A 23,875-nucleotide genomic window follows, 5' to 3' on the forward strand; every position below is an offset into this window, starting at 1 on the left:
GGCCATACAGAGCATTTTAAAATGTATGTCACTGGCATAGGAAGAGAATAGAAAGGACAAAGCAATATGTATTGTCAAAAAGCCAAGCTGTGAGGTATGTTTTGTTTTCTAATGTCTTCTCTAAGCTTTGCTTCAACTAGCTCCTCATACCCGCTTGTCAGTTATAGTGCAGCAAAGACCCTGCTACACCAACTGTTCACTATCTGAGGTCACCAGAGCAAGCAAGAACCAGGGGGTTCAAAGTCAGATTGTTCTCTGATGCATCTTCCTTGGGCAAGATAAGTTGATGTTTAGACTGCAAAGAGGAAAACACTGAGATATTCCCTCATTCTTGAGGAGTGAGAATGGAGGTTATGTTTGAATAGTCCAGATAATTGACTTAATTTTTTATTGTGTGTTATATGTTTTGCTAGATGGAAGCAGCTATGGTATAGCCAAAAGCATGCTAGATTTCAAGGTCAGCAGATGACATTTAAATCCTAGTCTGGATAACTACTAGCTGTGTGACTCTGGTGAGGTTGCTTCCCTCTTCATAGTCTCAATTTTCTCATCTGAAAGATAGAAATAAGAATACTTGTACTATCAGGAAAATGTTATAGAAATGTTATCTATTATCATTGAGAAGAACCAGTTTTAGTCTTTTCACTCCATCTCTGAAAAATCTCGGAAGATTCCAAATTTTTCCTCCCTCTTTAAATCTAGCCTAAAATCTCAAATGATTATAACTCACTTTATATTACACTTTCCACACAAAAGAAAAGATTGACTTGTCATCATTGAAGCAGCTAGGTGGCTAGTGGATAGAGGTCCTGGAGTCAGGAAGACCCAAGTTTAAATCCTGCCTTGGACACTTTTTGGCTGTGTGACCCTGAATAAATCATTTGCTCTAAGACTATTTCCTCCTATGTAAAATGAGGGTAAAAATATTACCTACCACACAGGGTTGTTGTAAAAGAATTAGATAACAGATCTAAAGCCTTATGCGAACATTAAAGCATTATATAAATGTTAGCTTTTATTATCATTAACATTCCTATCACATTCCCATAACACCTAATATTAGGACAGTACTCATAAATCATTTTTAATAGCAGGACTTAAGCCAGAATATTTCACATCAAATACTCATATTTGGTAGATGAAGACAAAAAGTTCCCCTGAAGACAAAAAGTCAACCTCTCCCTTACCAGGTCCAGCACCAATTGCTTTTCAGACATTTAGATTTCACAAATGCAGCATCTAAGCAAAATGGTATATGGATTGTAGCTAAAGTCAGGCAACTGATTCACTGCATATAAATGGTCGTTTTCATTTTGGGCTCGATAACTGATCTGCTATCCTCATTTAGGGGTCTTTAGCAAAAACGATCCCTTTGGGGGAAATGACCCTTGAGAATACCCGCACACAGGCATGATAGAAAGAACTCTGAGCTCAGAGTGAGGATATTAGTAGTGCCATTGTGCTCTACCGTTTCCTTTTGCAAATCATATAATCTTTCTGGATCTCATTCTCTTCATCTATAAAGTAGGCATGATACCACTTGTACAACCTACCTCAAAGAGCTATTAAAAAAAAAGATACCAATATCTAAAGCCCTTTGATATTGTGGGGTGCTAGTTAATGTAAACTATTATTACAACTATGCAGCATTTATCCTTCAGTGTTGCTATTAATATCTAACCATAATTCTGGTAACAAACTGGGCAGAAATAACCCTTTGTCCTTCACAGGGAAGGTCTTGTTGTGTAGATGCCAAGGATTTGAGATTTATTCTGATGTGCTTATATGTAGCTATGGAAATTAGACGACATGATGCACCATAGTTTCTCCTCTGGAGGAAAGGTGGAGGCAACCAGAGTATAAAGGGAAAAGCTTAAAGTTTAGGATTTTTTTTTTATTTTTAGTCAATTTTATTTTAATTGCTGAGCATTTTTCTCTCCCTCTCATCTATCCCCATTAGGAAAAAAAGAGAAAGAAAATAAAGAAAAACAAAATCCTTATAACAAATATTCTTAGTCGAGTAAAAATAAATTTCTACACTGTCCATATTTTAAAATGTCTCTCTTTCCTAATCTTTTCTGGCTCCTATCACCTTTCTGTCAGGAGGAGGGGAGTATGCCTCATCACTTGTCCCCTAAAGCCCTGGCTGGCCATTGCATTGATCAAATTTCTTAGGTTTTTCAAAAAATGTCTTTAAAATTATGTCAAGTTGTGGTATAGGAATGTAATGGAATACTATTGTGCTTTAGGAAATTATGAGCAAGCTGATTTCAGAGAAACTTAGAAAGACTTAGATGAACTAATGCTGAGTGAAGTTAGCAGAACCAAGAAAACATTGTACACAGTAACAGCAACATTGTTTCCAACTTCGATAGACTTAGCTCCTCTTAACACTACAAGGATCCAAGACAACTCCACAAGACTCATGATGGAAAGTGCTGCCCACAGCCAGAGAAAGAGCTAAGGAGCCTGAGTGCAGACGGAAGCATGCTATTTTGTCTTTTTTTTTTTTCTGGTGTTTGTTTTTTTTCTGTCTTGTGGTTTTTCTCTTTTGTCCTGATTCTTTTTTCATAATATGACTAATGTTTAATATAATTGTACATGTGTATAGCCTATATCAAATTGCTTGTCATCTTGGGGGAAGGGAAGGAGTATAGGAGGGAAAGAGGAAGAAAAAATTTGGAACTCAAAATCTTTTAAAAGTGAACATCGAAAACTATTTTTACATGTAATTAGAAAAAATAAAATACTATTAAATGGTGAAAAAAAAGATAAAATGCTGTTGTTGCATGAATTATTTCTTCTGGTTCTACTCATTTTGTTCTGCATTACCTCATACAGTCTTTCCAGCTTTCTCTGAAACCATTCCTTTTAATGTTTCTCATGGCACAGTAAACTTTATATCTGTCTGCCTTTGTTCAGTCATTCCTCATTTTATGGGCACCCTCATTAGTTTCTGATTCTTTGCTACTACAAACTGACATATTTTTGTACATCTGGGTTCTTTTCCTCTTTTCTTAATCCCTTTGGGGCATATGCATCATAGTGACAAAGCTGGGTTAAAGTTTAGTGACTTTGGAACACAGTTCCAAGTTTCTTTCTGGAATGCATAGACTATTTCACACCTCCATCAACAATGCATTAATGTTTCTGTTTTCACACAGCTCCTCCAATGTTTGCCAGAATTTGGGCAGTGACATGATTCAGTGGACAGAGTAGTGAACCTGGAGTCAGGAATATCTAAGTTGAGATCTGGCCTCAGACACTTCTTAGCTATATGTAAACAAAACAAATCAACATGTTGGCTATGTCTAACAGGATATGCATCATCCCACATCTGTAATAACCATCTCAACTATGGGAAGGAATGTCTAACTATTAGTCCTTAGAAGTCAAGATTATTCATCTCATTGAACAGAGTTCTGATTTCATTCAACATTTAGAAAAAATAATTTTTATATGCCTCCATCAGGACATGGAGCAACACCTGCTCTAAGACATAGAAAGAACTAAAATGCATGGATTGTGGGAACTCAGAAGAAAGATGAGCTACCTACTTCTGTTGCTTTTTTCTGCTAAACTACTCCTACTAATACAAAGCTAGAAAAGTATGACGTCCCCTTCCCTTCGCTCCTACCTCAGTGCTTGGTGGTCATGGGAAAAGGAAAAATAATAAAAAAAAAATATTCTCTTGACCAGAATCTGGGTGTGGGGAGAGGACATTTAAGCGAGGAAAATACTTTTTTTATATTAACACTCTGAACATTTGCAAATGTATGATAAATTTCATATCAACAAAGGATAGGGTTTCATTATTGGTTCCAGAGAAGTCATTGAAATAATAGACTGATTTCTTGCATGCAAAGGGTCAAGTTCTGTCTTCTACTAATGTAGGGAAGGGGCTTCTGAAAGGCACTGACTATGGAATGTGACAGCAACACCACTGTGTTCATGACAAGCACAAATAAACAACCAGGAATGAAATTGTGTGTAGCCTTTCTTTGAAATTTCAGAAAATAGCTACAGAAAACCACAGGGAGAATCTCTTTCCAAGCAATTTAACTTTCTGTATCTACAAACTCAAACAACCAGCCAGTGAACAGTTACTAGGTGGCCTGTATAAAGGTTGATTTAGTCTTTCTCTACCTCCCCCTTCTTCTTTAACCCCAAAGCTGTATGCTCAATAAATACTTGCTGAACTGAATTAATTGCAATGACTCAGAATCTGCTTCAGCAAGCCTCCACTGGACTTTCCACTGGTTATGGGAAGGATATTTCAACCATACTATAAATCACTATCATGTTATTAGCTTATTGTACAATTTATTTGACAACTGTTTAAATAGTTGGGAAAGTGGGAAGAGAAAAGAGAGGGGAAAGGAGTGGGGAGAGAACAAGGCCGCCAACAATCACTGCGCCATTAAGCTTAAGAAATCTCTTGAGAAGCATGAAAAAACAGCAATTAGAGCAAGGAGAAGTAACTAGTCATTTTTATACCTAGAATAAATACCACAAACTGAACCCAAGACAAGTGTCCTGAAACACACTATCAGCTGTTGAGGAAGCGGGAAAAGAAACAGAAACCCATGACACCAATTCAAGGCCATCATGGCAGGGGCAGACCAGTTCATCATATAACAGCTTCCTATTTTGACTCAATATTTTTGCTAAGGAAGTGCTACACTCTGCTGCTTAAGAATTCATTAAAAGCCTGACAACTTCCTCTCATTCCAGTGTAGTGGAACAAAGCTCCAAGTGCCCCAACCTAGTTATATGTCTACTTAAGCAGTTTGCAGAGTACTTTCTTAAACTAGCTAAAAGTTTTCCATTTTCTATCCACCCACCAATAAAGGCTTGCTTCCTTCATTCCTTCCTGTTATCTGTGATCTTCTTCCTGACCATTAATATAAGTGTTATCAAGGTGCTAATCTTGGCCCACTTTTATTATTTCTTCGTGCTCTTTCCTTAATGATCTTATTCAGCTCTTACAGCTTCAAACATCACCTCTGCCTGGATTACTCTCAAATCTATATCTTTACCTAGCCTTGACCTTTCTCCATTGTTTCCTTATGAACAGATGTATCATAACACTCATCTGCTTAAAACCTTCAAAGGTTCCCTCCAAAATTTGTAGCCCCCTACATTTCTAGCATTATCCTATACTATTTCTCTTATTGTATCCTATACTGTAATAGTAATAGGAATTTGAAGATCTTCCCTGCCCCTTAATAAGCCTCGGTGAATTTGAGGACCTTTCCTGATTTGAAAATATACTCTGAATCCTAATATGCTGCAGGTTCTCACATGGAGCCTGTGGTGTAAGGTCGTTTTTCAGGAAGGCATAGTCAAGTGAGTCATGAGGGTTGTGACATTCTCTGACCCTGGAGAAGGCTATATATACTTCTGAGGCAAGGATTTGCTTTGGGGCTCACTTTGGGAAGAGTTATGTGATTTGGCTAGATGAGACTCTGGGCGGCCACTGAGCCCCCCAGCTTTGAAAACCCAGATGTTGGTGCTTCTCTCTCTGGTGACTAAATAGGTATGGATGTAGTGGTCAGACAGCTAGAAGCCCTGTCTGATGAATTGTGTTATTTTCTCTGTCTGCATTTTTGTCTGCTTGTAACTTCTGTTTGCATTCTCTGAAGTTCAAGATGATGACATTTTCCCCTGAACTAGGTAAATGATGTATGTTTGTTTGATTAAAATCAGATTGTTAACCCATTTTGAACTGCTTTCCTATAGAAAAGCAGTCAAAGAACCTGTGCTAGCAGCCATCCTGGGTATGCTAGGGTGCTTGCTGTTACACATACTCAAGCCATACTGGACATCTCTCTATTCCACCATACACATCCCTCACTTTCTATCCTCCATGCTTTTGCTTATATCATTTCTTATTCCTGAAATACCCTCTTTTATCTCTACCTATTGAAATTCTGTCCTTCAAGCTCTATCTCAAACATCACCTTCTCCATGAAACCTTCCATTACTCTCCACAATCCTAGTCAGTAATAACTTCTCTCTCCTCAAACCTCACATAGGATGTTGATTGGGTTTTTTGTTTTGTTTTTGTTTTTATTTTTTGGTCTGCTTCTTTCTTAAGCACTTACATAATAAGAACTACAATATATTCTCCCTTAGTGTATCTGCAAACACTGACAGCCAATAGCTCTCCTTCCCCATCTCCATTCCCCTGTCCCCTTTGAGAAGCTTTTGCAAATGATACATGGAGTAATTTGAATAACTGGGTCCAGTTACCTGAAGGAAACTGGGAGACAAAAAATTCAGAGACAGAGAGAGACTGGCAGACAGACAGAAAGAAATACCCTCTAAATCCTAGGACTCAGTAAAAAGTACTGAAATGAGGGGTGGCTAGGTGGTGCAGTGAATAGACCACCGGCCCTGGAGTCAAGAGGACCTGAGTTCAAATCTGACCTCAGACACTTGACACAAAACTAGCCGTGTGACCTTGGGCAAGTCACTTAACCCCAACTGCCCTACCTTCCCCTCTCCAAAAAGAAAAAAAAGAAGAAGTACTGAAATGGATGAGAGGCATATTACAGAACATAGAACTAACATAAGCCATCATGAAGTTAGAAACAAAAACTTGTGTGAGTAGTACAAAAAGATAATATTCCTGTAATCTTAATAGGATATAGAATCTGGATATAAAAAATAAATTTTAATTTTAAAAATAAAGGTACTCTGACCTATGAATATATGTGTGTACATATACATATATATGCATATATATGTTATAAATGCAGGCTGAGATATAATGCTCCAGAATGGTTATTCTTAAAAACCAGTTTCTAGAGACCTAGTCTCCTAGAAGAGTTTACCAGTGCCATTTGCTGGAGAGGGAAAAAACTGAAGAAGGCAGCACTGAGGCTGAGCTATATTATAAGCTATCTAAGAAAGAGAAAGGTAGATCAGTGGAACAGAGTAGACATACAACACATAGTAGCAAATTATTAGTATAAATTATCTTGTGCTTGAAAAATGTAAAAATTTAAGCTTGGGGGTAATAATTCAGTATTTAGTAAACATTTCTGGGAAACTGGAAAGCAGTCTGGCAGTAATTAGGTATAGATCTTATACTATTTTCCAAGATAAAGTCAAAATAGATACAGGACCTAGATATAAAGGAAGATATCATAAGTAAATTAGAAGAATATAGAACATATTACCTATCTGATGTATGGATAGGAGAAGAATTTATAAATAAGCAAGAGATAGAGACCACTGTGAGATGTAAAAATGGATCATTGTTGATTAAATTAAATTTAAAAGTTTCTGTACAAATGAAACTATTGGAGTCAAGATTAGAAGGAAAGCAGAAAATATGGGTGGTAGAATTTATAGACAATTTCTCAGATAAAAGTCCTATATCTCAAGTATATAGAGAACTTTGTCAAATTTATAAGAATAGGAGTCATTTCCCAGTTGACAAATGGTCAAAGGATATGAATGGGCAGTTTTTCAATGAAGAAATCAAAGTTATAGGTAGTTATATTTTTGAAATGCTCTAAATAATTATTGATTAGAGAAGTACACATTAAACAACTTTGAGATATCTTCTGACACCTATGAGATTGGTTAAAAGGATGGAAAAGGAAAATGATAGATGTTAGAGGGGATGTGTAAAAATTTGAACACTAATACACTGTTGGTGGAACTGTGAACTGATCCAACCAATCTAAAGAATAATCTGCAATTATGCTCAAAGAATTATAAAACTGTGTATACCCTTAGAGCCAGGCAAAACCATTATTAGGTCTGTTTCCTAAGGTGATCAGGGAAAATATTTTCTAAAATATTTGTAGCAACTCCATTTGTGGTGACAACTGGAAATTGAGGGATGCCCATCATTTGGGAAATGACTGAATCAGTTGTGTTATATGATTGGATGGAATACTACTGCACTGTAAGAAATGAAGGGTTGTTTGATTTTAGAAAAACATGGAAAGACTTGCATGAAATAATGAAGGACAAAATGAGCAGAACCAAGAGAACGATAAATACAAGAACAGCAACATTGCTCAAAGAACAACTGTAATGACTAAGCTATTCTGAGTGTTATAAATATTCAAATCAATCACAGTGAACCTATGAAGGAAGATGCCATCCACTCCAGAGAAAGAACTGATAAATAGAACTATGCATGTATGGCTTCACACACACACACACACACACACACACACACACACACACACACACTTTCTGCCTTCTTTGCCTGAAGATGCTAGTGAACAAAAAGCAAAGCCACTAAGCAGCTGACTTGGAAGTCAAAACGAGACATTTGAAAGATACACAAACTGAAGGAGCTAGCTTTCAATAAGCATGAGATGGCTGTGTCAAGGCTTAGAACAGATCTGATAGATACAGATATTCCCTATGCCCTGAAAAGTTTTCATTTTCTATGTCAACCCCCACAGTGTTCAATCTGAAAAGGACCTTAAAGGTTGTCAAGTCCACCTCCTCATTTTACAGAGAAGGAAATAAGGCCACTGAGTAGAAAATGAGTTGTTCAAAATCACACAGTTAATACATGGACAATCCTATATATAAACTCAGGTCCTCTGACTCTAAATCCAAGCTTATTTCCACTTCATCAATGTTGTCTATTAGCAATGATGACCTAAGTTTTTACTAAGAACTTCCTTCCTCTTTAATAATATCCTTTCTTCCATTTTTCTCCTTTACACACTTATTCCTCTATCTCCTACTCTGAAATTATCATACTGAATTTGCAGTGTCAAAAAACCTACATTTGACCCGAGAATGCAATTTCACAAGACACTGCATTCATACTACAAGCAAAAAAAAGTGGATGAACAGAGCTTGGAGGATGAAAATTAATTAAAAACAGATCTTTCCTATATGAGCAAAGTTAAAAGAAGGCAATAGCAAACCAACTCATTTCTAAGAAAGAATAATTTCACCAAGGATTATAATTTTTTTCCTTCAAGTTGGCTTCTGGGCAAAAGTCCCTCTCTTCATCTAATTGTGATAGGTTGTATAACACTTCTAACCTAAAGTAGACTTGTAATAACATTGGAGAGTCACAAAAGCATCAGAGACCCAAAGCATTACATACGTTCTTTAAGAAATTTAAGTCTCTTTAGCTCTTTACTTGGGGCAAGCCTAGATCATGTGAAGAATAACAACAAAAAGTTAATTAAATAAATCAGATTAGAATTAATCAGATTAGAAATTTAGTGTCACACAAATCCTACTTGACTCTGGAAATTCTGGTTTCCCCAGGTCCCATGTGTGATATTTTGGGTCATCATAGTTATGTAAATATGACTTAAGTCCCCATTCCATGCATTCTCCACTAATGAACCAGACAGGAATTATAAATCAAATAGCAAAGTATTTAATTAGGATACAACAGCAAAGAAAATAACAACGAAAATATCATTCATCACTCCACCCACTCACCCTAACACAAGGTGTACAATCTCCCACCAACTCTCATATTTGTTGGGGAGGAAACAGTCCCTGGAAAATCCCCATTCTTTTTTTTTCTTTCTCTCTCTTTTTTTTTCTTTTGGCTTTTGGATTTTTTGGAGGGGGTAAGGTAGGGCAATTGGGGTTGACTCGCCCAAGGCCACACGCCTAGTTTTTGTGTTAAGTGTCTGAGGCCATATTTGAACTCAGGTCCTCCTGACTCCAGGGCCAGTGCTCTATTCACTGTGCCACTTAGCTGCCCCCAAAATCCCCATTCTAAAGTGACAATAGGTTGTCTTAGAACTGGAGTATCTCTCAAGGTTAGTTCCCAACTCCCTAGCATATGGCTATGTCTCATTGCTTCTCAATTCCACCTTTCATAGCTCCTTGGCATAGTCAAGGAGTACCACCTTGTCCCTGTTGCCATTCCACCTTCACAACTGCTATTCTAACCATCTCCATAGCTGTTATCTGTTCCCTCTCTGCTCTGTCTACAATGATGCTCCTCCATTCTGCTTCAGGAGCTGTCATTCTTCTCTGCCTCTTGGGCTACCATTCACTAATTCTTGGCTGAGTTTCTGCTGCCATCTACTGGCACCATCATCTGCTACTACTCTGCTCCACTTAGCTGGGACCACTGGCTAAAGTTGTCATCAGCGGCTACAACTTCATCTTCCTCTTTTCTGAGACTGCCCTCACCAACATGCCTCAGCAACTAATCAACAAAATATTTCAGCTCTTTTATGGGAAAGGTCTACACCATACCCAACTAACACAGAAAAGGGTCATAACCCCAGTAGCTCCAAAGACTTTTGCTATTCTTCCCCCTGCATAAAAGATCCCAAGTTCTCACTCCTTTCTGAATAGGGCAAATAAATTCCTTTCATCCTTTCCCTGACCTCTGCAAACTTCATACTACATGACCAACTACACAGTCCAGAATACCTATCATGCTTGGGATAAACATATGTACTACTTTTGATCTGCCCTTTACATTTCTAGCACATTGCACACCAAACTACCAAATTGCTTTAACATTTCTGACAAGTTTCATGGAAGCACTTAGTAATAACGATTGATGATGATGATGACAATTAGCATTTATATAATGCCCACTATGTGCTAGGCACTGTGCTGAGTATTTTACAAATATTAACTGGAAGGATAGGGGCACAGCTGGTACCCTTTGTTGTGCATTCATGCCATCTAAGAGGAATATCCTCCCCATACAGCATAAAAAACTGATTCTATATTGTATCAGCAGACTATGGAGGTATGAGAATTCTATGGCACACTACAAAATAACAAAGGGGTGTGTGGCAAAATTCTGACTAAAAACAGTCTAATCCAAAAGATAACCTTCATCTTCATCTTCATCATAGAATGCTAGCTCAAGAAGGGACCTCAAAGATCATATAGTTTGATTCCATCATTTTACAAATAAGTAAACTGGTACTATAAGAATGAAAGGAAAAGGCCAGAGGCATCTTACAAGCATCTACTAAGAGCCTCACTGAGAATCCAATCACTGTTCTTAATGAGGCTAATGAGAAGGGAACAGTAGAAGGGGAACCATTTAACATGATTTAGAAAATGACGTTCCTGGGAGTAGAAGCAGGACCTCCGCTGGGCTCCAGCTTCCAACTTCCCCAATCCGTGTAAAAAGGGGAATCTAAACAAACTTTGGATCTGCAGAACCCACAAAAGGACACAGAGAAGCTAACTTCTTGCTGAGGACAGCCCAGCAGGGGGGAAGGAATCGGCCAGCACAGCGCTCTGGGGAGGTTTTAGCCCTAGGACTGGCCTGACCAGCCTCTGGCAGGAGGGACTCCAGATCAGCAGAAGCTGTGGCCATTACAAGAATTATCAACACATAGATGCAAAGGACAAAGTGAGAGGTCAGTGCAGTCTGGACTTTGGGACCCAGTAAGTGGGAGTGCGTGGCTTTTTCCCCCAGGGTAAGAAGCAGCTGAGACCCAGGCACAGCCAGCCAGTGCCACATGGCAGCTTCAGCTCCTGGCCTGCAGAGTATAGGGGGACCAAGCAACCAGTCTGAGGGGTAATCGCTCTTCCTTTAACCTGCTTTGATCTGGATTGCAGTCTAGGATAGAGGTCCTGGGGTGTGTGTCCAGCTTGCCAGAGCATGTGGAGACCTCAGAGAGGGCACCCATCTAATATCTCTGGCAGCTCAGAAAACCCCAGCGTTTGGGACGAAAGCTCCCTGTCTCGTGGCAGAGTCCTACTGTGGCAAAAAGCCCAGGGGTCAAGTGACTGAGTGGCGACATGACCAGGCAAAGGAAACAAAGCAGACAGAAGATTCCAACATTAGACTCCTATTTTGGGGACAAAAAGGAGCAAAGCATGGAACAGGAGGAAGACAGTGAAGTCAGAACTCCTGCACCAAAAGCTTCAAAGGAAAATACAAGCTGGTTACAGGCCATAGAGGACCTTAAGAAGCAGATAAGAGAAATGGAGGAAAAATTGGGAAGAGAAATGAGAACAATGCAAGAAAATTACGAAATGAGAGTCAACAGCCTGAGGAAAATAACACCTTGAAAAATAGACTAACTCAAATGGCAAAAGAGGCTCAAAAAGGCAATGAGGAGAAGAATGCCTTAAGAAGCCGAATTTGCCAGATGGAAAAAGAATCTCAAAAGCTCAAGAAGAGAATAATTGCTTCAGAATTAGATTGGAGCAAATGGAAGCTAATGACTTTATGAGAAATCAAGATGCTGTTAAACAGATCCAAACAAATGAAAGAATACAAGGCAATGTGAAATATCTCATGGGAAAAACCACTGACCTGGAAAATAGATCCAGGAGAGATAATTTAAAAATTATTGGACTACCTGAAAGCCATCATCAAAGTAAGAACCTAGAAATCATCCTCCAGGAAGTTCTCAAAGAAAACTGCCCTGATGTTTTAGAAACAGAGGGTAAAATAGAGATTGAAAGAATCCACCAATCACTTCCTAAAAAAGATCCCAAAAAGAAAACTCCTAGGAATATTATAGCCAGGTTCCAGAATTCCCGGATTAAGGAGAGAATATTACAAGCGGCCAGAAAGAAACAATTTGAATATTGTGGAAACACAATCAGAATAACCCAGGATCTGGCAGCTTCTACACTGAGGCATCGAAGGGCTTGGAATATGATATTCCAGAGGTCAAAGGAGCTGGGATTAAAACCAAGAGTCACCTACCCAGAAAAATTGAGTATCACATTTCAGGGGAAAATATGGTCATTCAGTGGAATAGAGAACTTTCAAGCATTCTTGCTGAAAAAACCAGAGTTGAATAGAAAATTTCACATTCAGATACAAGAAGCAAGACAAGCATGAGAAGCTAAACAGGGAAAAGAAATCATAAGGAACTTATCAAAGTTGAACTATTACCATTCCTACATGGAAAAACAATAATTGTAACTGATGAAACTTTTCTCAGTAGTTGAAGGGATTAGAAATATATACATATGTCTATATATGAGGGTATATGGGCATATGAATACATATGTGAATGTGTATATATGTTTACAGTTATACATAGATAGAGTGCACAGGACCAATTTAACAGGAAAGGATGATACTTAAAAGGTGAAATTAAGAGGTGAGAGAGGAATATAATGAGAGGAGATGGGGAGAGACAGATTGGGGTAAACTATCTCATACAGAAGAGACAAGGGAAAATAGTTACAATGGAGGGGAAGAATAGGAAGGCAAAAGGGAATGGCTCAACCTTATTCCCATTGAATCTGGCTTGAGGAGGGAGTGAAATACACACTAAATAGGGTATCTCACCCTCCAGGAGAGTAGTGGGGGAAAGGGATGAGAGAGGGGATGATGGAAGGGAAGGCAGGCTGGGGGAAGGGAAGTTGGAAGCACCCAGTTTTGAAAAGGGATGGGATCAAAGTAGAGAATAGAAATAGTGGGAGGTGGCATAGGAGGGAGGGAAATATAGTCAGTCTCCTACAATATATGTACTATGTTATTGTTTTGCATTAGCCACACATGTACATCCTATACTGAACTGCTTATCTTCCCACTAAGGGTGGGTGACAAGGGAGGAAGGGAATGAATCTGGAGCTGAAAGTTTTAAAATCAAATATTCAAATAAGTATGTGTGTGTGTGTATAGTGTGTGTATATATATATACTATTATTAATACCATCTTACATGTAATCGGGAAATAAGATATACAGGCACTGAGGCATAGAGGTCCACTGGAAAAGTCGAAAGGGGTATGGGAGAAAATATGGGAGAGAGCAGATTGGAGGAGGGGATATCCTGTGGGACTGCTACTTTGGGGTGGTGGGTAGGGGAAAAATGGGGAGAAAATTTGTAACTCAAAATCTGGCGGAAACAGATGATGTAAATCAGAAGTTAATAAAGCATCTATATATATATATATACATATATATAAAGAAACAAATAGTAATAAAAAATATTTTAAAAGAAATATATATGTCTATATATGAAGGTATATGGACATATGAATACATATGTGAATGTGTGTATATATGTTTACAGGTATACATAGATAGAGGGCACAGGACCAATTTAACAGGAAGGGATGATACTTAAATGGTGAAATTAAGAGGTGAGAGAGGAATGTAATGAGAGGAGATGGGGAGAGACAGAATGGGGTAAACTATCTCATATAGAAGAGGGAAGGGAAAATGGTTACAATGGAAGGGAAGAATAGGAAGGCAAAAGGGAATGGGTCAATCTTATTCTCATTGAATCTGGCTTGAGGAGGGAGTGAAATACACACTAAATAGGGTATCTCACCCTCTAGGAGAGTAGGGGGGAAGGGGATGAGAGGGAGGATGATGGAAGGGAGGGCAGACTGGGGGAAGGGAAGTTGGGAGCACCCACTTTTGAAAAGGGACGGGATCAAAGTAGAGAATAGAATAAGTGGGAGGTGGGATAGGAGGGAGGGAAATATAGTCAGTCTTTTACAATATATCTACTATGTTATTGTTTTGCATTAGCCACACATGTACATCCTATACTGAACTGCTTATCTTCCCAGTAAGGGTGGGTGACAAGGGAAGAAGGAAATTAATCTGGAATTCAAAATTTTAAAATCAAATACTCAAATATATATACTATTATTAATACTATTCTACATGTAATTGGGAAATAAGATATACAGGCACTGGGGCATAGAGATCCACTGGAAAAGTCAAAAGGGGTATGGGATAAAATATGGGAGAGAGCAGATTGGAGGAGGGGATATCCTGTGGGACTGCTATTTGGGGGCGGTAGGTAGGGGAAAAACAGGGAGAAAATTTGTAACTCAAAATCTGGCGGAAATGAATGATGTAAATCAGAAGTTAATAAAGCATTTGAAAAAAAAAAGACTTGCCCTATGTTTTTATTTACCTCACCTCTTACCTTAGCTACAGTAGATTTCTATGCAACTTTTCCTCCCCCTATGAATAAAAACATTCTATCCTAACTTCAAGGCTTAAATCAAGACCCATTTCATCAACCCACACTGATTTCCCCCTTCACTAAACTCACAGCATCTCAGAGCAGGAAGAGACCTCAGAGATTATCTGGTCCAATCTGTACCTGAACAAGAATCTCTACCACATAAGTAAAAATTGATCATCTAGCCTTTGCTCAAACATCTCCAAGGAGAGGCAGCTCCCTCCCTCCTAGAACTGCCCATTTCATGTTTGGACAGGTCAAATTGTTAGGGTGTTTTTCATTACAGCATGTTGAAATCTGTCTCTCCACAACTTCCAGCCATTCTTCCACCTCCCACTGATCTTCCCCTTCTTTGAAATCGAACAGCCTTTATAGCACATAATTTAACACACTTGGTTATACTTGTTATACTGTGTTATAACGTTTGATAATTGTTGTATATGTTTATCTTTTCTAGCTAGTTTAACTGTAACCCTCTTGAGGGCAGAAACTTTGCTTTACATTTTCTTTTGTATTCTCCAGAATCTCTAATAAAATAATCTGGAATATAGTGGGTGCTCAGTCAGTACATATGTGTGTATATGTATACATACACACACATAAACATCTATGTGTGTGTATATCGAGGTCTTGCTGGTACAATCCAAGGGCACTTTGGGGTTTTTTGCCAACCATATGATTAGTCTACAGTTTTCACAGCAAACAACTCATCACTCATGTGGTGACTAATTTCTGGAATCATTCCCCTCCCTTGGCCCCCAAAGAGCAATAGATTCTCTTAATACCAGGCTAAGTAGTGTGGATAAGGAAGACCTTCCTGACATTAAAAGAAATTCAATAACAACATTGAATTATCCATTCCAAAAAGGTGCTGGACTTTCTACCCTTAGAGACTACAGACAATATACTATTATCTTTAGACAGCATAAGTATGATAATTATGGCAATCACTACATGAGCCCTTGACTTCCCTTCTAAGTTCTGGGGCTCTCTCATTCAGTATCCTCAGCACAGCTTACTCAGCTGCCAAAGGAAGAGATGAAAGGAAAACCACAGAGAGGTTACTCAGGAAAGGAATGTCTGGAGGTCAAGCTAAAGAAATCGAAATAAAAACTCTCAGGGTCCTTCCCTGACTTTGTTGTTTCCTTAGGGCAAAGCTTTTGAGTGCACAACATGGTCTGCTTATGCCTCGTTTTTCTCTATGGGACAGGATTAGCAGCACAATATTTCATTTGGAAAGCCTTCTAAATCCAGAGGCTGATCTCTTATCAAATGTAATTATCTGCTTTATTATTTATTAATATTAATAACAACGCTGTCCTTCACATACAAAGACAATGCTGTAACCCACCATTAGTAGAGCAGAAAGTGGTTTTTCTGACAGTGGGGATGGACTGGTTCACAGACACATTGTATTGCCAGGTCTTCCTTCTGATCAATTCTACCCTTTAGCAAAAACAGAAGAGAAAAGCCAACTAGCTCACATTGATAATGGAATACATGACTTTTACCTCATCAGCACTCTGTTCTAAACATCTGTTTCAGATTCCTATCCAGAGCCTAGCACAATGCCGTGCACATAGTAGAAGTTTATTAGATTTTTGCTTAGTTGAATTGAATTTACATAATCATAGAATGTAAGAGAAAGAAGGGACCTTAAAGGGGCGACTAGGTGGCGTAATGAATAGAGAACTGGCCCTGGAGTCAGGAGGACTTGAGTTCAAATCTGGCCTCAGACACTTAATACAAAAAACTAGCTGTGTGACCTTGGGCAAGTCACTTAACCCCAATTGCCCTACCTTCCCCCTCCAAAAAAAAAAAAGAAAAAAGCGGGGGGGGAGACCTTAAAGATCACCTGACCCAATTCTAGCATCATAACACATCAGTTAACAGATATTTATTAAGCACCTGCTATGAAAAAGACACCATGTTCAGAGCTAGGGATACAAATACAAAGAATTAAACAATCCTTAATCACAATGAGCTTATGTTCTCATCACTCTGCATTTCTAACCTCCTCTCCTAATCAGGATTGCTCTCTCCTCCTCTACCTCCATGCAATCACTTACACTGTTCTCTACACCTACAAAGTCTTCCCTTCCCTTCTTTGATTATTTAATTCATAAACCCTCAGTTTGTTTATACTTATTCTTGATTCATTTTTGTCTCTTCACTGTTGTGACCCTAAGGTTGACCAGTTCAACTATATTTTCTACCCTTTATTGCCTTACCCAGTTACACTACTGATGATTGACAACATGCCATTTCAACCCTGGTTGACCACCATCATTCATCTTTTCCCTTCATACTCCCAAGTTGCTAAATACTATTTGAGAAAGTCACACCACCATGTCACAACCACAAATGACTACAAATTCATGTTATCTAATATCACTTGAATCCTCACAGCTACATATTAATCTATTTATTCTTCCCTTATTTTCTTCAGACTTCTCAGAAACTGCTTTCAAAGATCTCTTATCAAACTCCTAAAAACCCCTCTCTTACCTTCTACTTAACTGAAAGAGTTTTAATTTCATTTTACTAAATGAAATTAATTATATTCTGGATGAATTAGATTCATCCAGAATTTTCTCTCTTCTCTTATTCTATATACTCCAAAACCCCTCTAAATATTCATTGGTCCTTTACTACTGTGTCAGAAAAAGGTGGCTCTTTTTGCTAACATTAACTCGTCTACCCATATTCTTAATCCCATTCACTCCTGTCTCCTCCATGAGTTTGGCCAATCAACCATTCTCTCCCCATGCCTCATCTGTAATCTCTCCTTACTCACTGGCTATTTCCCCACTTCCTATAAGCATACTAAGGAAAACCTTCCCTTGGCCCAGCTAGCTTCTCACCCTATCATCATCTCTTTCTCCTTCCTTTAAGTGCTAACTTCCTGGAAAGACTCCCTTACATCCACTGCCTCCATGTCCTCACCATCCTGCCACTTCTCAATCCTTTGAGATCTGATTTTCAATCCCACAAGCTCATTTGAAACTAACTCTCTCCAAAAGCAAATTTTTGACAAGGACAAGCTGAAGCATATCCAGAAGAGGGCAAACAGGATGGTGAAGTGCCATTTTAAGGATCTGTTGGAGTAATTAGGAATACTCAACCTAGAGAAAAAAAGGCTTAGGGAAGATATGATGATGTCTTCAAGGATTTGAAAAATATTCATGTGAAAAAGGAAATCAGCTTGTCATTCTTTGCCCCAGAGGGCAAAACCAAGTTGGGTGGATGCTGTGGAGAGTTTTCTTTAAGCTTGCTGGAAAATACCTAACGATTAGAGTTATTTGCACTATAACAAGCTGCCTCAGCTAGTAGTAGACTCTCAATCACTGGAGGCAAAGTTAGTGTCAAATTGATTAACTTGAGACAGCTAGGTGGTGCTAGATAGAGAGTCAGGATAGAGACAGAGAGTCAGCCCTGGAGTCAGGAGGACCTGATTTCAAATTCAGCCTCAGACACTAGCTGCATGACCCTGGACAAGTCACTTAACCCAGATTGTCTCAAATTTTTAAAAAGGTGATGAACTTTGGAAGTAATTCATCAGCTGACAGAATCAGCCTTCAAGAAGCAATGGGAATATATCCTCAATTAATTGTAGCTTTCTTGGGGGAGGGGGAGGAGGAGGAAGAAAAAAGAACAAAGTAAAAAATGCACAGCAGAGAACAAAAGAAGGCTTACAAGGAAGCAAAGACAGCTTTTTGGCCATTGGGGTTAAGTGACTTGCCCAAGGTCACTACTGTCTTACTATAAAGGCTTTCATGAAATGGAAACTTATTGCCATATATTTTGAATCTCCTCACATTCTGCTGTGCACATGGCAATGTTTTTTTTTCTTTTCTTATTTTGTATTTGTTTTAACATTTAAATTAATATTTCTCTTTTATTGTATATTTAAATTTTAATATTGAAGTTTAAAATTTAAAAAAAAAATTTTAATTTGTCACTTGTCACTTGGGTTAGGTACATGTTGGACTTGCTAAAAATGTCTTTCCCAGCTCTTAGATTCTTTGACTTTCATCCTATGGGATCACTATGGGCTGGAACAATCAAAGCAGGCTTCTGGGGAGGTAAACCTTGAGTTAGGCACCAAAACTTACCGTGTTTCCCCGATAATAAGACACTGTCTTATTATTTTTTTGGACAGAAAAACACCAGAGGGCTTATTTTCAGGGGAGGGCTTATTTTAATGAACATTGACAGCAATTTTAATAAACAGGTAAATGTGAACAAAAAAATGTACCTTTATTCAATAATGAATTCAATAAAGAACAGGATGACACGCTCACTGCTGCAGCTCTGATTGGATGCAGCTCAGAGCATGGCGTGCGTTTCACCCGGGGCGGGGGGGGGAAACGGTGCATACAGAGAGTACCATAATGTAGCGTGTAGCACAGGGGATCACCTTCACTACAGTAGCAATCTCAATAGGGCTTATTTTCGGGGGAGGGCTTATTTTAGAGGAATCTTACACAGTAAGGGGAGGGCTTATTTTTGGGATAGGTCTTATTATCAGGGAAACACGGTAGTTAGGATCGTAGATAGAGGGGAAGGGAATAAGCACGTGTAAAGCACCTGGTATGTGCCAGGCACCAGACTAAATGTTTTACAAATATCACAAAGGATCGTTTGATCTTCGCAACTCTGTTACCATCCTCTTTTTACAATTCAGGAAACTGAAACAAAGAGGTTAAGTGACTTGCCCAGGGTCACAAAGTAAGTATCAAAGGTGGGATTTGAACTTAAATCTTCCTGAATCCAGAACCAGTGCTCTATCCACTGCACCGATAGGAATAAGAAAGAAGAGGGGTCATTCCAGGCCAAGGAAATAACATGAAAGTGGGGAAGAGCACAAAGTAGTAATTCTAAAACTGTGAAGGAAAGCAAGGCCTGACTAGAGCAGAGGAGGAAAACTAGAAATTAGAAAAGTTACGTTGGTACCAGATAATGAAGGGTCTTGAAAGATTGGAAGAGACGTGTATGTATAATGTGGTAGAAAATAGGAAGCCACTGTAAGTCTTGACTCAAGGAACAACATGATGAAAGTGGGGCTATAGGAAGATTATTCTGGCTACGTATAAGGGAGCCAGCAAAGACAAGAGTCAGGGAGACCGAAGTATTCTTTTTTTTTTTTTTAATTTAAATAATGAAACTGGGAGGGTTGAGACATCCGAGTTAGCAATAGAACAATGACATTTCTGTCCCCAACTTCCCTGCCGTCTGAATCTGCGCTAGCACCATATGGCATTCTCTTTCCTTTCCTCTTGCAGTTGTACCTCCAAATGAATGAATTTCCCTTTTTCCAGAGCTTAAAGTATAAAAGGCGCCATTCAGGAATTCTATCATCAGTGATATTCAGCAGTCTGCTTCCACTTACCATGCGTCTTCCCATTGCCTTCTGTGTCACCTGAAATTTCTCTTCTTTCGAGACAGTAGTGATCCATGATTCAGTCATAGAGCATCACTGGGAAAACATTAGTATAAAAAAATGGGGTTTTAGAGAACGTATGAACACTTTAGCTAATAGAATTGGGATACCTGTTGTTGAGTTGTGTCAGACTCTTTACGACCCCACTTGGGGTTTTCTCGGCAAAGATACTGGAGTGGTTTGACATTTCCTTCTCCAGCTCATTTTACAGATGAGGAAACTGGGGCAAATAGGTTAAGTGACTTGCCCAGGGTCACACTTCTAGCAGGTATCTTGAGGCCAGATTGGAACTCAGGTAGAGGAGTATTTCTGACTTCATGCCAGACACTTTATCCACTGTGCCACTTTGCTGCCCTAGGTATACAACTTAAAAGGTAGGTCAATAAATCAAATATGATAACATTTTAAAAGGATCAATGTAATGTCCTGTATTTAGACCCCAAAAGTCAACCATACAGTACCATAAGGTACTCAACAGGTCAGGTAGAAAATAGATCTGGAGTTCTAAATGGATTTCAAGCTCAATGTAAATCAGTAGTAAGATAACAACAACCAAAAAAGTAACCAGAATGAAGAAGGTGGATGGTCCCAATGCCATCTGCTCTACTCAAACTACCTCTGGAATACCACGTTCAGGTCTATATACATGTTTTAGGAAGGACACTGACAAGCTAGTGTACACGCAGAGATGGTGACCAGTATGGAGAGTCAAATGAAGATTGTAGTCTACAAAGACCATTTGAAGAAACTGAGTTGTATCTAGCCTGGAAAAGAGAAGACTGGAGGTGGGGGAAGGAGCATAAGAATTATCTTCAAATAATTTTTAAAGATTTGGGAAAACATCCAGACCTGGGATTTCAGTTGCATAGCTAACTCTAAGAGGAAAACCCCTCCACCAGTACAGATTAGTAACAGTCTAGCATCTTTGAATCTTAAAGAGCTTCCAGGGGGCCTGAGACATTAGGTGTCTTGACCAGGGTCACCCACTTAATATGTCTCAGAGACAGAACCTGAACTCAGGTCTTCCTGACCCATACTTTTTTTTTAACCCATAGTCACACTGTATTTTATATATTTATATATATAATAGCTATATTTATATATAATATTATATATGCTAGATAATATGTGTATAGTAGATATATGCTAGATAATAGATACAATGTTATATTATATATAATATTTTGTTTTATGTAATAGTTTATATTTTATATATGGAAGACAATTGGTGTTAAGTGACTTGCCCAGGGTCATACAACTACTAAACGGCTAAGCCATAGTTGAACACAGGTCCTCTGACTTAAAGGCCAGTGCTCTATCTACTATACCACCTAGCTTCCCCCATACCGTATTATAGTAAAAAGCTTACATTCATATAGGCTTTCAGGTTTACAAAGTACTTTACATAAATCACCTCACTTGATCCTTACAACCCTGTGAGATGACGAATGCTGATATTATTCTCCCTCTGTTTAGAGATGAGAAAATAGATGTTGTTGTTGGGTTGGGGGGGGGGGGGCTCGGGGTTTTTTTCAGAACGTAACCTAGAGACATGTAACTAGTAAGTGGCTGCACTGGGCCTGACTCTGATTTCCTGATTTTAGTCTCATTTTCCCGGTGCTCTATCACTGCTTCATGCCAAAGAATAATATCTTGCCTAAATTTGGAAAGCAGAAGTAGGAGCAGTGGAGGCAAGCTGCAGAAAGGTAGCTTTTCATTGGATACAAGGAAAATCTTCCTACCAGTGAGTGCTGCACAAAATTCAATAGCTAGAATTCCTCCCCACCCTTGCTCACCTCTCCTCACCTCACCCCCACCCCAAGGTGCTTGAGCACAGGCCCGATGCTGAACTCTCAAGCAGATGGTAGAGGGAGTTCATTCTCAGGTATGAGTTAAATTCAGTGACCTCTCAAGTTCCTTCTGATTTGGAGTTTCTGTTATTCTAATTATTATTATTTCTAGAAGAGAAAAAAATCACTTGAATTTAGAAAATGCAGAAAGCATTAATATCTAAAAAGAAGGGAAATAAATGTCATTCTGCTGTTCTCCCCTGAGTACAGGGACTCAATAACCTGGCCTCCTGTTTATGACCTGTTTCTGTTTAATTTAGACTGGGAGCCCCCTGGGCAAGTATGTCTAACTCTGGATTCTAACAATGTCTTGTGCTTTCACCAGTATATAATCGGTATAGAAAATAATAATAATGAGAGTAATTATTCTTGGGGGCCACCCTTGGTACAGGTTCACAACACCAACCACAGTGAAATCATAAGTTAGGGTACAACCCCCACAGAGTATTATGTTTTCTTTGGAGAAGCTGCTTTGCAAAAAAAAAGAGGAAAATGCAATGTGGTCTCCTGTAGAGCTGTTCATAATGGATTTTACACTTGGATAGTACTTTGGCAAGGATAGAAGGAAGAAATGCTCTCCTTCATGGGCTGGGTGAGACTGCCATACCCTATGTTGACCTGTTCACAAAAGTAGGAATGGGCCACTGTACAAGTGCCCACCCCCACCCCCACAAACTATCTATTCTACTCTCTGACAGAATTTTTCTGGACCAGAGAGGAGACTGTCTAGCTTGTGCATGGGCACCAGAAGAAAAGCTTGCCTTCACTAGGGCAACTGGCTCAGCACCCTGATGGCAGAAACCAACTAAGAAACCAACTTATGACTATGAAAGTTGGAGTTTGGGGAAGGGAACATTGCCTGAGATCCTTGCATTCTCCTAGTCTTTATGATAAAGGGTCGGGTTATAGTGTTAACAGTAAGCTGGCAGAAGACAGACATTCCAATCAGTGCAGCCAGGAGTAATGTGAAACTCAGTTGACCAGACTGAAAATAGCAACCAGGTCAGAGCAAGCCCTACACTCTTCCGGTTTGCTGGGTGTTCAGAAACACTTTTCAAACAATCAGATTCTCCTTCCTGGCAAGGTACGACCCAGGTACGCTTGGGGCTGGCAGAAGAGCAAGGCAAGAGACAGCAAGTATCTAGTGAAAATCACAAAGTGGCTGATGCTTTTTGTTGTAGCAAATAACTGCAAACAAAGTAGATGGTCATTAAATGGGAGAACAGCAAAGCAAATAGTGGCACACGCATGTAATGGAATATAACTGTTCTTTAAGAAACAAAGAAGATGGTGAATACATACAAGCAGAGAACAACTTATAAAAAGCCATGTGAAGCAGGCAGAACCAGGAACATAAAAGACCCTGTGACAACAATCATGTAAATGAAAAGAAAAAAAAGTCAACACCAAACAGTTTAGTTCTAATGACCAAGGCTGGTCCCATAGGAGAGACATAAGAAGTTAACCTCCCTACCAAGTTTGAAGAGGTTATGCATACAGTCAGACTTGGTTGATATGTTGATTAATTTTGCCAAATTATTTTTTCCTCTTTTTTATTCTTTGTTAGAAGGGATGGATCTTTGAAAGGGAAGTGGAAGGAAATGTTTGTGTTTTCGTTCTTGTATCTTCTAAGTAAATATTACTTTCTAAAAGCTAATCTAACGTTAAATGGAACTGAAGTTCTCAATTAAGACA

General features: G+C 38.9%; 1 long non-coding RNA gene across 1 annotated transcript in view; it reads right to left on the reverse strand.

The window, feature by feature from the left end:
* Positions 1–400: 400 nt before the first annotated feature.
* LOC138172642 (uncharacterized) overlaps positions 401–23,875 on the reverse strand; it is a 31,384-nt gene continuing 7,909 nt past the window's right edge. The window contains exons 2-3 of the long non-coding RNA XR_011171198.1: positions 20,280–20,366; positions 401–551 (exon numbers count right to left, since the gene is read on the reverse strand). This is a non-coding gene — a long non-coding RNA (uncharacterized lncRNA). The remainder of the gene's footprint in view (positions 552–20,279; positions 20,367–23,875) is intronic.

Source organism: Petaurus breviceps, unplaced genomic scaffold (assembly GCF_028583685.1).
Source record: "Petaurus breviceps papuanus isolate PSGF00001 unplaced genomic scaffold, PetGlider_PUasm1.0 128, whole genome shotgun sequence".
In the NCBI taxonomy this organism is placed as follows: Eukaryota; Metazoa; Chordata; class Mammalia; order Diprotodontia; family Petauridae; genus Petaurus; species Petaurus breviceps.